This window comes from Sander vitreus, unplaced genomic scaffold (genome assembly GCF_031162955.1).
Source record: "Sander vitreus isolate 19-12246 unplaced genomic scaffold, sanVit1 ctg243_0, whole genome shotgun sequence".
NCBI lineage: Eukaryota > Metazoa > Chordata > Actinopteri > Perciformes > Percidae > Sander > Sander vitreus.
The window spans coordinates 177,501-190,000 of NW_027595416.1; the positions used below are offsets into that span (position 1 = coordinate 177,501).

Consider the following 12,500-nt stretch of genomic DNA (forward strand, 5'->3'; position numbering starts at 1 on the left):
CAGAAATGTGGAGAGTGGCTGGCGTCTCCCTTAGAGATAGAGTGAGAAGCTCAGTCATCATGAGAAACTCAGAGTAGAGCCCCTGAAAGGATCCAGCTGTGGTTCAGCATCTGGTAACCAGTCAGAGCTGGTTAATGTGGCTCATGAAAGGGAAGTTTGGGGTCCCCTGCTGGAACTGCTTCCCCCTTGACCAAGCGGTAAAAAATGGATGGATGGACCCCTAATCTAAGGTTTAAGGGTTTCTTTGCATCCGACTGCATGTTCTCTGTGTGGACATCAGACAGGTAGTAAAATCTTATAGTCGGTGACTCTACGATGGCTAAGGAACTTTTTTGTCAAACAAACTACAACTCAGAAGAATATGTGACATATGCAATAATACAATAAAAAATTCTTGACTTTTCTCTTAAATAAAAGCATGTCAATAAACTCTACATGTTTGTCCCTTAATGTGATTCTCATTTTCCTGTCAGGCCCTGAGTGAAGATGAGTTTCTTTTTGCAGCATTCTGCATCCGACAGCATGTCCTAACTGTAGACATCAGACAAGAAGACATGCAGGAATCCATTTCTAACATCACCCATTATGTTTTAAAACTTTGCAGGACTGTGGATGTGTTGGAAAAACCATATCTGGAGCGTGGAAGAGCTAAATGCTGAACTCAGAGGGAGACGCTGTCTGCCATGCGCCCTCACGTTATCTCTCGCTTTACACAAAACCAGTTTGGTGCTTTATCACCACAGTCATCCATGCAGACCAAGCCCTCAGGGTTTAGCTTCCAGTTTGAATAACTGGGGAAGAACAACAGAGGTGTGTGAAGGAAGAGTTGATATCAGTGGATGGTACGATGCTCTTTTCTGTCCAATACTTCTGAGATATAAACTAGAGAGCGGCTTTAAAATAAAACTGCTTTTGTTCTCATTTATTTCAGATTCAAATATCAAGGAAATGGAGTTTAGACATAGTAAAGGAACCATTCACCATTCACCATTCACACACATTCATAACACTGGTGGCCGAGGCTGCCGTACACGGTGCCACCTGCTCATCAGATGATCATTTACACACATTCACACTCTGATGGCGCAGCATCGGGAGGAATTCGGGGTTCAGTGTGTTGCCCAAGGACACTTCGGCATTGACCTGCAGGGCTCTACAAACCTTTCAATCAGAAGGCCACCTCTCTTACCACCTTTGCCACAGCCGCCCTGAATGATTTTAGTGCTATATGATGCAATAGTAATATGTATATAATAATTAGGGTTCACTAAACATGTTAGCAGTCAGCTGTCAACGGTCTGCAACAGGTTTTAAGTTATGCTTTCCCTCGTTTTAAGGGAGGGATGCGATTACACCCCCCCCAGAGACATACACACACACACACACACACACACACACACACACACACACAGACACACACACAGACAGACCTATAGCACAAAAACATTTAAAACTTAAGCCATGAAACATAAATACATACCATGGGAGCAAAAGCATTTAAATATGAAATACAACAACCTTTAGACACTTGTTGACACTTTCTTTGAAGCTTTTTTTAATGCATTTTCCAGAATCTTTTATTTTGCCGCTTTCAGACACTTTGATGCTTTTTGACGTCAGTTCTAGTTTTTTAGAACATCGGACAGTAAAGCCCACAAAGATTTAACATCTGTCTCCAAGCTGACACATTACACATGGACCTTTAACCTGACAAAAACACAAAACTATAAACTATAAAACTAACTTAACCTTTCTGACTAAAACTAACTAACACTCTCAAAAGTAACAGAATAAAGTTAAATGAAATCTAAATGTCTAAACTAAAGAAAAAGCTACTAGAAGTTAAACCTCTAATCTCCTAATATAATATAGAGGGATAATGTGTCACCTGGGCGGCTCTGAATATTATAATATTATAATGTTATCTGATGCTGACTCTATGACTGAAAGTAGAGACTAAATGACTGAAAGTAGAGACTAAATGACTGAAAGTAGAGACTAAATGACTGAAAGTAGAGACTAAATGACTGAAAGTAGACACTAAATGTCTGAAAGTAGACACTAAATGTCTGAAAGTAGAGACTAAATGACTGAAAGTAGAGACTAAATGACTGAAAACTAACTCAAACTAAAGTTAAATGTTAAATGTCTAAACTTTAATAAAAGCTGAGAGAAATTAAACCTCTGATCTCCTCCTGTAGGGATGATGAGTCACTATATTAATATATTATAATGTTATAGCTGCTGACTCTATGAAAGATAAAGTGGGCGTGTATTATAATATGATATTATAATATTTTAGAGTATAAAGATGGAGGAGTTCTCAGTCTTTTCTATCTCTCTCTCCTGTCATTCAGGTAAATATACTTTTGATTTTCTGTCTTTGAGACGTTTAAACTTCTCTGATTGGTTTAGATTCTGTTGTGTTTTTCTAATATTTTGTCACTTTTTCAGTAGTTCTTGCAGCTTTTTTGTCACTTTTTTGACATTTTTGTTGCCTTTTCTGTAGTTTTTTGAATTTTTTGTGTGTTTGTAGTTAACTGTGATGTAACGTGTGTGTTATGATGTGATATTCCAGGTATCTCTCCTGCTGCTGACTCTAGAACTCATCTCTCTCCTGTCATTCAGGTAAATATACTTTCTATTATTATTCTGTCTTTAACACATTTAAACTCTGTATGTTTATATCTGCAATCATTCAGAACTTATTCTGGCTGCATCAGGACTTTATGGATTTCTTCTGCAGAAAGATTTAGATTAATAATCCTGTGAGCAGTTATTCTGATGTCACTTAACAAGTTCTTACATCATCAGACAGTTAGGAGACATTTATAAAACTAAAGACATATATATGATAATATAAAGAGATGTTAGATATGTCAGAGTAAAGTCTCTAACAGCTTTTATATGATAATATAAAGAGATGTTAGATATGTCAGAGTAAAGTCTCTAACAGCTTTTATATGATAATATAAAGAGATGTTAGATATGTCAGAGTAAAGTCTCTAACAGCTTTTATATGATAATATAAAGAGATGTTAGATATGTCAGAGTAAAGTCTCTAACAGCTTTTATAACTCTGTATTCTCCAGATCAACATGAAGATCTCTCTCTGTGTTCTGCTGATCTCTGCTGCTCTGCTGTTCGTTGGACCAGAAATGGCAGATGCAAAGTTTTTCAGCAAGATCAAGGAGAGTTTTAAGAAGAGGTTTGGCAGTTCTAAAGCTTCGCCAGCAGCTGCAGCACCTGCAGCACCTGCAGCACCTGCAGCACCTGCAGAACCTGCAGCACCTGCAGAACCTGCAGCACCTGCAGCACCCGAGTAATCTGTTACTACCTGCAGCACCTGCAGCACCTGCAGCACCTGCAGAACCTGCAGCACCTGCAGCACCCGAGTAATCTGTTACTACCTGATGAACCAGAGTAATCTGTTACTACCTGATGAACCAGAGTAATCTGTTACTACCTGATGAACCTGATGATCCAGAGTAATCTGTTACTACCTGATGAACCAGAGTAATCTGTTACTACCTGATGAACCTGATGATCCAGAGTAATCTGTTACTACCTGATGAACCTGATGATCAGAGTAATCTGTTACTACCTGATGTATCAGAGTAATCTGTTACTACCTGATGAACCAGAGTAATCTGTTACTACCTGATGAACCAGAGTAATCTGTTACTACCTGATGAACCAGAGTAATCTATTACTACCTGTTGAATAAAACACGTGACAGTTTAACTTTGGGTCTGTTTTTAATGTCGTCATGTTCACTCATTCATAAAGAAGATAACAGATCAATATAATAATAATATCTTGTTTGTAAAGCACCTTTCACACATTAAATGCAGCTCAAGGTGTTTTACAAACTAAAAACTAAAGAGACATACAGAAGATATATGTATGTTCATATAACTAGAATAAAAACAATGAAGTTAAAAAGGTCCAGAAAGAAAAGCAGTGAAAGTGGCAGTTAAATAAAGAGATGTTAGATATAAAATAGTCAACAGATGATGTACAACTAAATGAAGTCATTTCAGAGGAAACATCAGCCAAAGTGTAAATATGTATATACACTATATATATATATATATATATATATATATATATATATATATATATATATATATATATATATATATATAGGAACTTTTTAACTTTTTAATGAATGCAGTTCGAGTTATTGAAATTTATAAATATGTATCTAACGAACCAATGAAAAAAAGTGATAGATAATGTGAAAACTATAAAAAATGTTTTTTATAATGTTGTCTAACTAATGTTTTCACATATAACTTATTCTAATACCATTCAATATAATGCAAAAACACTGAACCCTGCTCATAACTCCTCAGAAAGTTTAGTTCAATAAAACTACACAGATGGGGTTTTTATGATTTAGACAACATTTGAGGGCTTTTTCAAAGTTTTTGACATTTTTTATCAGCTAATACATTGGTGTTTTGAAGTTTGTGAAAATTTTCAGCGTTTTGTTGCTTGTCTCATGGTTTCACTGCTTTATAATGATTAATATAACGTCTCCAGGTTTAGTCATTCAGAGCAGAATCAGATCAAAGTTGATGTCAGATGAAGTTTAAATGGTTTGTTTGAGGCACACAGCATCATCTGGGAACTTTTTAAACATATTCCACCACAGTTCAACTAAATACATGCCCTGAAATAATATTAAACACTTTGGATTACTTTAGGAGTACTTCATTTTGTCCTGACAGTGTCTCCTCTCACTGCACACATAAAGTAATCCCTCCAAGTAATCTATTACACAGACAGTAACTGTATTCAGAACTCAGAAGGTGAAAAAAAATAGACGACTCACCGGACTCAACGGGAACTGAAAGAGGAACGAGACCTTCATCAGAGCATCAGAAACATCTGTGAAAGAGGAGAGAACATGGGTAAAGATTGGTATCAAAGCAAAACCTCCTTTAACATGTTGACAGCACACAGACAGAAGCTAATGCTGAAGCTAACGCTAAAGCTAATGCCCAGTTTTTGTCTGTACGAAGGTCTACTTCACTAAAACAGGAACCCTGTAACACGGTGATCCTGTTCACTATGAAACAAGTTGAAGACGTTTAAACTTCTCTGATCAAACAGAGAGGAACTTCTGTCAATAAAATTAAACATTTGACTCATATTATTTACACATTACGTGCTAAAAGTTTCTTTTATTACATCTCTGAAGCTGCATGAGAGTACTCTCTTATTAGATTAATCTAAAAGGTAAAGATGGTGTTTCTGTCTGTTAGTGTCTCTCCTTAAAAGCAGCAGCATCATAAACATCAAACATTTAGAGATCAGAGCTGAAGATGAACAGATTATTTTAGTTTGTGCTCCACTTGTGTTCAGTCTGTTCTTGTTTCTGACAGAATATAAACTGTGTAAGAGAGTCAGGGCTCCATCTGGTGGAACAATACTCAACTCATCCTCACACATACACATTTATCTCTCTTCATTGTTGTTTTTTTCAATGAGAAAACAGTCACATAAAATACCTGACCCCCTACCTGCCCCCCTACCTGCCTCCCTACCTGCCTCCCTACCTGCCCCCCTACCTGCCTCCCTACCTGCCTCCCTACCTGCCTCCCTACCTGCCCATCTACCTGGCCCCCTACCTGCCCCACTACCTGCCCCTCTACCTGCCCGCATACCTGCATCCCTAACTGCACCCCTACCTGCCTCCCTACCTGCCCCCAATCCAAATGAATGCCCAACGGAGAGTTTTGAATGAAAGACTGGATGTTATGAGTGTGATGAGTGTAAGAGTTGTAAGATTGTACCACATAGTTGTGATAATAGTACCAAAGCGATAACCAAAACTGTAATCTCTCGTTTTACACAAAACTGGTTTGGAGCTGTACGACTAAACTGATCCATGCAGACAAAGCTCTCAGGGTTTAGCTTCCAGTTTGAATAACTGGGGAAGAACAACAGAGAGAGTGTGAAGGGAGAGATGATATCAGAACAGCCTTAGAAAGAATAATTCATGTGTTCATTTCATGGTGGTTAGATTGCTGCAGAGCTCTCCTCTCATGACTCACAACAACAAACTTCAGCTGATTAAAAACTCCGCAGCCAGACTCAGAACCAGGTCCAAGAGGAGAAAACACATTTTAACATCACGTCTGAGACTGCTTTCTACATTTACATCAGCACTTTTAATGGGTCTGAAAGTAGAGACTAAATGTCTGAAAGTAGAGACTAAATGTCTGAAAGTAGACACTAAAAGTAGAGACTAAATGACTGAAAGTAGACACTAAATGACTGAAAGTAGAGACTAAATGTCTGAAAGTAGACACTAAATGACTGAAAGTAGAGACTAAATGTCTGAAAGTAGACACTAAAAGTAGAGACTAAATGTCTGAAAGTAGACACTAAATGACTGAAAGTAGAGACTAAATGTCTGAAAGTAGAGACTAAATGACTGAAAGTAGAGACTAAATGACTGAAAGTAGACACTAAATGACTGAAAGTAGAGACTAAATGACTGAAAGTAGAGACTAAATGTCTGAAAATGACTGAAAGAAGCCACTACATGACTGAAAGTAGACACTAAATGACTGAAAGTAGAGACTAAATGACTGAAAGAAGCCACTACATGACTGAAAGTCGACCAAACTGTAGTTGAGAAAACTATTTGAGACAAGCAATAATACAGTCAATGATATTTGACTTTTTGATGAATAAAATCATGTTGATGAACAACATGTCTGTCCCTCGATGTGATTCTCCTTTTCCAGTGTGGCCCTCAGTGAAGTTAAGTTGGACACCCCTGATCTCTCCGTGAACCATCACCTTATGGTGTTGGAGAGGTCTGTGTGTCCCTATGTACCTGACTGATGTGTTGTCTGGAGCCTGGTGCTCCTGGAAGGGTCTGTCAGGACCAAATGTGAGTCGCACAGGTGCAGAAGGGCCTCCATCTCTGACGGCTAGCTACAGCAACACCACTTTGACAATCCTATAGTTAACAACTAATACATACAACAATACAATACTTGAAAAGGTCCATATACATTCATTTATAGGCCTGTATATATTATTTTCCTTTTATTTTTTATGGGCAGTTGGTAGTTGTGTGTTGCAGAGAAAAGTTGACTGCAGTTTAGTTACTGAAACGACCAGTTAGGTTTAGGAAAAAGATCATGGTTTGGATTAAAATGTGTTAGGGGGTAAGGGTTATGTGTTAGGGTGCAAGGGTTAGGGGGTAACAGGGGTGGAACGGCACACAGAAGTCACGGTTCGGTTCATACCTGCACCAGAAAAAAAATTATTTTTATTTTATGCAATTCTTTTTATTATGCATGGCTGTACCACCTAGTGTCACACAGTCTCTCCCCTGAACTAGCTGCAACAGCCTTACTTTACAATGTGTTTTCGCATTTCATCCTAGCGGTGTAGCTGTAGCTTGCGGTCAAACATGGCAACAGTTCTACACATTCGTGACTCACATCGCGTCTTAACAGGGTCTCCCATGTGGTCTCAGGCGAGGGGCCAGACTAAGAATTGATTACAAAGACCTCTAAATCATCGGAGTAGAGGAAGAGTGACCCGGCCCGGAGGAAGCCTGGGGCTGTCGTCTGGAGCCAGGCCCAGACAGAGGTGTTTTCCAAAGAGCCCAAAGACGCTACATGACAAACCCCTCTCAGTCCTGGGGGAGGAACTGGTGGGGGTCGGATGGCAGTAAATGTGATAATTCTCAAAGTCAGTGAATACCCCACACTTTCCAACAACACACCCAAACTCTTTCAGTCGTTGCATTTTGCATTGGTTAGGTTGTTCTCAATATTTTGTGGTCATTGGCGGAAAATAACGACAAATAAACTGTGAAAAAAGCATCCCAGACGTCAGCACAGACATGTTAGAGACCCCCACCCTGACTAAAGAGCAACAAGAAACCCAAAGTTATTTTACACCAACGTTGAGACTCAGAAATTCCCCCAGAAGAAGAGCTTCATATTCAGGCTGTGACAGAGTTGCTGTCAGTCAGTTTTTAAAATGTCATTTTAAGTTTTGTTAAGTTTTTGCTAATTTGTACCATGGCTGAGGAACGTTTATAGGGCTTTATAGGGCACCCATTGTGTTTTAATCGTTGCAGCTTGAAAGGACTTTAGATGTGTTGTAAAAGCCATATCTGTAAGCGTACGCCATCACACGTTATCTCTCGCTTTACATAAAACTGGTTTGGAGCTGTACGACTAAACTGATCCATGCAAACCAAGCTCTCAGGGTGTAGCTTCCAGTTTGAATAACTGCTGGAGAACAACAGAGAGAGTGTGAAGGGAGAGATGATATCAGTGGATGGTACCATGCTCTTTTCTGTTCAAAACCTCCGAGATATAAACAAGAGAGCTGCTTTAAAATAAAACTGCTTTAGTTCTAGACACACAGACACACACACACACACACAGACACATAGACACACACACACATACACACACACACACACAGACACACACACACACACACACACACTCAGACACACACACACACACAGACACATAGACACACACAGACACACACACAGACACACAGACACAGACACATACACATACACACATACACACACACACACAGACACATACACATACACAGACACACACACACACACACACACATACATACACACACACACACACACACACACACACACACACACACACAGACACACACACACACACAGACACATACACACACACAGACACACACAGACACACACAGACACACACACAGACACACACACACACACACACACACACACACACACACACAGCCAGCCACACACACACACACACACACACACACACACACACACACACACACACACACACACACACACACACACACACACACACACACAGACACACACAGACACATACACACACAGACACACACAGACACACACAGACACACACACAGACACACACACACACACACAGCCACACAGACACATACACACACACACACACACACACACACACACACACACACACACACACACACACACACACAGCCACACACACACACACACACAGCCACACATACACATACACACACACACACACACACACACACAGACACACATGCACAGTCTACTAAACTAAACTAGAATACTAGATGTTAACCCTTTAATCTCCTCCTGTAGGGATGATGTGTCACTCTGACCCTAAAAAAGTTCCTTAGTCATCGTACAGTTTAATAAATCTATCAGCCGATTCACAACCTGAATATGCCTTTTGTTGCTTTTTTTCAACTTTATTTATGCTTTTAGACTCTAAATGTCTGAAAGTAGAGACTAAATGTCTGAAAGTAGAGACTAAATGACTGAAAGTAGAGACTAAATGTCTGAAAGTAGAGACTAAATGACTGAAAGTAGAGACTAAATGAAAAAGTAGAGACTAAATGACTGAAAGTAGAGACTAAATGAAAGAAAACTAACTCAAACTAAAGTTAAATGTTAAATGTCTAAACTTTAATAAAAGCTGAGAGAAATTAAACCTCTGATCTCCTCCTGTAGGGATGATGAGTCACTATATTAATATATTATAATGTTATAGCTGCTGACTCTATGAAAGATAAAGTGGGCGTGTATTATAATATTATAATGTTATAGCTGCTGACTCTATGAAAGATAAAGTGGGCGTGTATTATGATATGATATTATAATATTTTAGAGTATAAAGATGGAGGAGTTCTCAGTCTTTTCTATCTCTCTCTCCTGTCATTCAGGTAAATATACTTTTGATTTTCTGTCTTTGAGACGTTAAAACTTCTCTGATTGGTTTAGATTCTGTTTCAGCTGCCATGAAAGTTTTTGACACTTTATTAATGTTTTTTGTTTTTTTCATTTTTATGTTATTTCTGCAGTTCTGGCTGCTATTTCCAACGTTTTTGGAGCTTTTTTCCAATGTTTCTGTGGGGTTTATTTGGTGAATGTCTCTCTTTGTCTCAGTTCTTGCAGCTTTATTCTGTTTGTTGAAGAACCTTAAAGTTAAATGTGGTTTTGATACTTTAGGCGTGTTTTTCAAATGTTTTTTTGATGTTTTTGTCAGGTTTTTTTCAGACTTTTGTTTTTATTTTTATCTTACTTATCGTTACAAACCTGTGTCACAGTTTTCTCTGGATTGATGAACATAAAGGGTAATAACGTAAAGTTTGCATTTCAACTCTGTTCCATACCTAGAGATTGGGAACTTTATCAGGATGCATAGTGTCCTGGATCCATGAAATAACCTACAGCCTCTATGGTCATTTAACATAGAGGTGTACTGACTTATGCCCCCTGTATTTTAAGGAGGAACATTTATTTTTATTTGATTTAAACCTGAGACATGAATATGTGTGAATCAAAAATTGAATGTGTGACCCTGTTGTGACAAGTAAAATAAATATTTAAAACTTGTGATTCTGCTTTGTCTGAAGCAAATGAAGCTTTCTTTGTCACCTCAACATTTTTGTAGCTGTTTTGAACGTTTTGGTGTATTTTTTGACATAGGTATCTCCTAACCCTTTTTACATATTTCTGTCACTTTTTTCAACGTTGTGGGGGGGTTTGCTAACGTTTTTGTCACTTTGTCATCTGTTCGGGGCTTTTTGAAGAAGTCTGAAGTTAAATGTAGTTTTTTTTTTTTTTTGTAGGCATTTTTTCCACAGTTCTGGCTGCTTTTTCCATTGTTTTTGTCGATTATGTATACACTTTTCACATTTCTGCACTTCCAAAAGAAGCTTGAAGTTAACTGTGATGTTACATAGTTAGATGTGATGTAATGTAGTTAAATGTGATGTAACGTATGCTTTTATATGATAATATAAAGAGATGTTAGATATGTCAGAGTAAAGTCTCTAACAGCTTTTATATGATAATATAAAGAGATGTTAGATATGTCAGAGTAAAGTCTCTAACAGCTTTTATATGATAATATAAAGAGATGTTAGATATGTCAGAGTAAAGTCTCTAACAGCTTTTATATGATAATATAAAGAGATGTTAGATATGTCAGAGTAAAGTCTCTAACAGCTTTTATAACTCTGAATTCTCCAGATCAACATGAAGATCTCTATCTTTTCTGGTGTTCTGCTGATCTCTCTGTGCCAACTGTGCAGCGGTTTCTTTGGTTTATTTGAGGATCAGGATAAAAAGTTTGCAACAAAGCATATTGTGGCTTCTAACCAATGCACCCAGGTGATGACTGACAGAGGATTCGCTGCCGTCGACAAACACACCTGTAAGCCGGAGAAAACCTTCATCAAAGCTACAGTGGACGAGGTCCGAGCCGTCTGTGGGGGGAGAGGAAGTGGAGTCAGCAAAGATAACTTTAAACTGGTTGAGTGTAAACTCGATCCTGCTCATAACAAGCCTCCCAACTGTGAGTACACGGTGGAGGAGGTGGAGAAGAAAATCCTGGTCACCTGTGTCAAAAGTAAACCTACTGAGTTTCAATTACATGAGTAATCTGTTACTACCTGATGAATCAGAGTAATCTGTTACTACCTGATGAATCAGAGTAATCTGTTACTACCTGATGAATCAGAGTAACTTGTGTCTCCTGTTGAATAAAACATGTGACAGTTTAACTCTGGGTCTGTTTTTAATGTCGTCATGTTCACTCATTCATAAAGTAGATGTGGGTAAAACTACAGATCAATATAATAACAATAACAACAACTGTTTTAGTTTTAACTGTAAGAAAACATTTTATTCTCTGAAGACAAGAAGCCTGAAAACTGCAGACGTTAAATGTACAATATGTAACTTTCTGCCACTAGGGGTCTCTCAACCTAAACACTGGATGGTAACACAGACTTCTGATGATGTTGGGAAGCTGTGTGGAATTATGGGAGTTGTAGTTTTTATTGTTAATCAGGAGGGGTTTACCCATTCAAGTGTATTGCTGGACAAAACGACTCGATAAGTTTAGGAAAAAGATGGTGGTTTGGATTCAAAACTTTCAGAGGAATGAAGGAGCGTTAACTGGTTGAAAGGCTTTTGGTTTTGGCATGAAGTAAACTCTGCTCTCCGGCTCGAACACGCTGTGTTTTATGTTGACACCACGTTGTGATATTTCATTCTGAGATCATTTTCCATTGGATATTGAAGTTCATAAATAAGATAATATAAGCCTTTACTGTCTAATGTCAAAAATTCATGTTGGGGGGGGGGTGCTAGCTGGCTAATTCAGATTAATATTACAAAATACTATAAATAAATTATGCTGTATTACTGTAAAGTGGATAAAGTCATTCTTCCACTGTTATTTTGGTGAAAGTAACTCAAAAGTAACGGTAGTGTAAAGCATCATATAATATATACATATATATACATATATATATATATATATATATATATATATATATACATATATATATATATATATATATATACATATATATATATATATATATATATATATATATATATATATACAGTATATGTGTTGGTGTCTAAACAAAGAAATATACATAGCAAAAGTTACAGGTCT

The 12,500-nt window shown here is 37.9% G+C and overlaps 3 long non-coding RNA genes across 4 annotated transcripts in view; 1 reads left to right on the plus strand and 2 right to left on the minus strand.

Annotated features, from left to right (window-relative positions):
* LOC144513408 (uncharacterized) overlaps positions 1–12,500 on the minus strand; it is a 29,537-nt gene that overhangs the window by 8,412 nt on the left and 8,625 nt on the right. The window lies entirely within an intron of this gene.
* LOC144513404 (uncharacterized) lies at positions 1,951–3,403 on the plus strand. Its single transcript, XR_013501120.1, has 2 exons — positions 1,951–2,628; positions 3,093–3,403. It is a non-coding gene; the product is annotated as an uncharacterized LOC144513404 (long non-coding RNA).
* On the minus strand, positions 3,189–3,849 carry LOC144513405 (uncharacterized). Of its 2 annotated transcripts, none has more exons than XR_013501122.1 (2): positions 3,605–3,849; positions 3,189–3,466 (listed from the first exon to the last, which is right to left on the minus strand). It is a non-coding gene; the product is annotated as an uncharacterized LOC144513405 (long non-coding RNA). The 2 variants fall into 2 exon arrangements; XR_013501121.1 differs by lacking the exon at positions 3,605–3,849 and adding an exon at positions 3,504–3,595.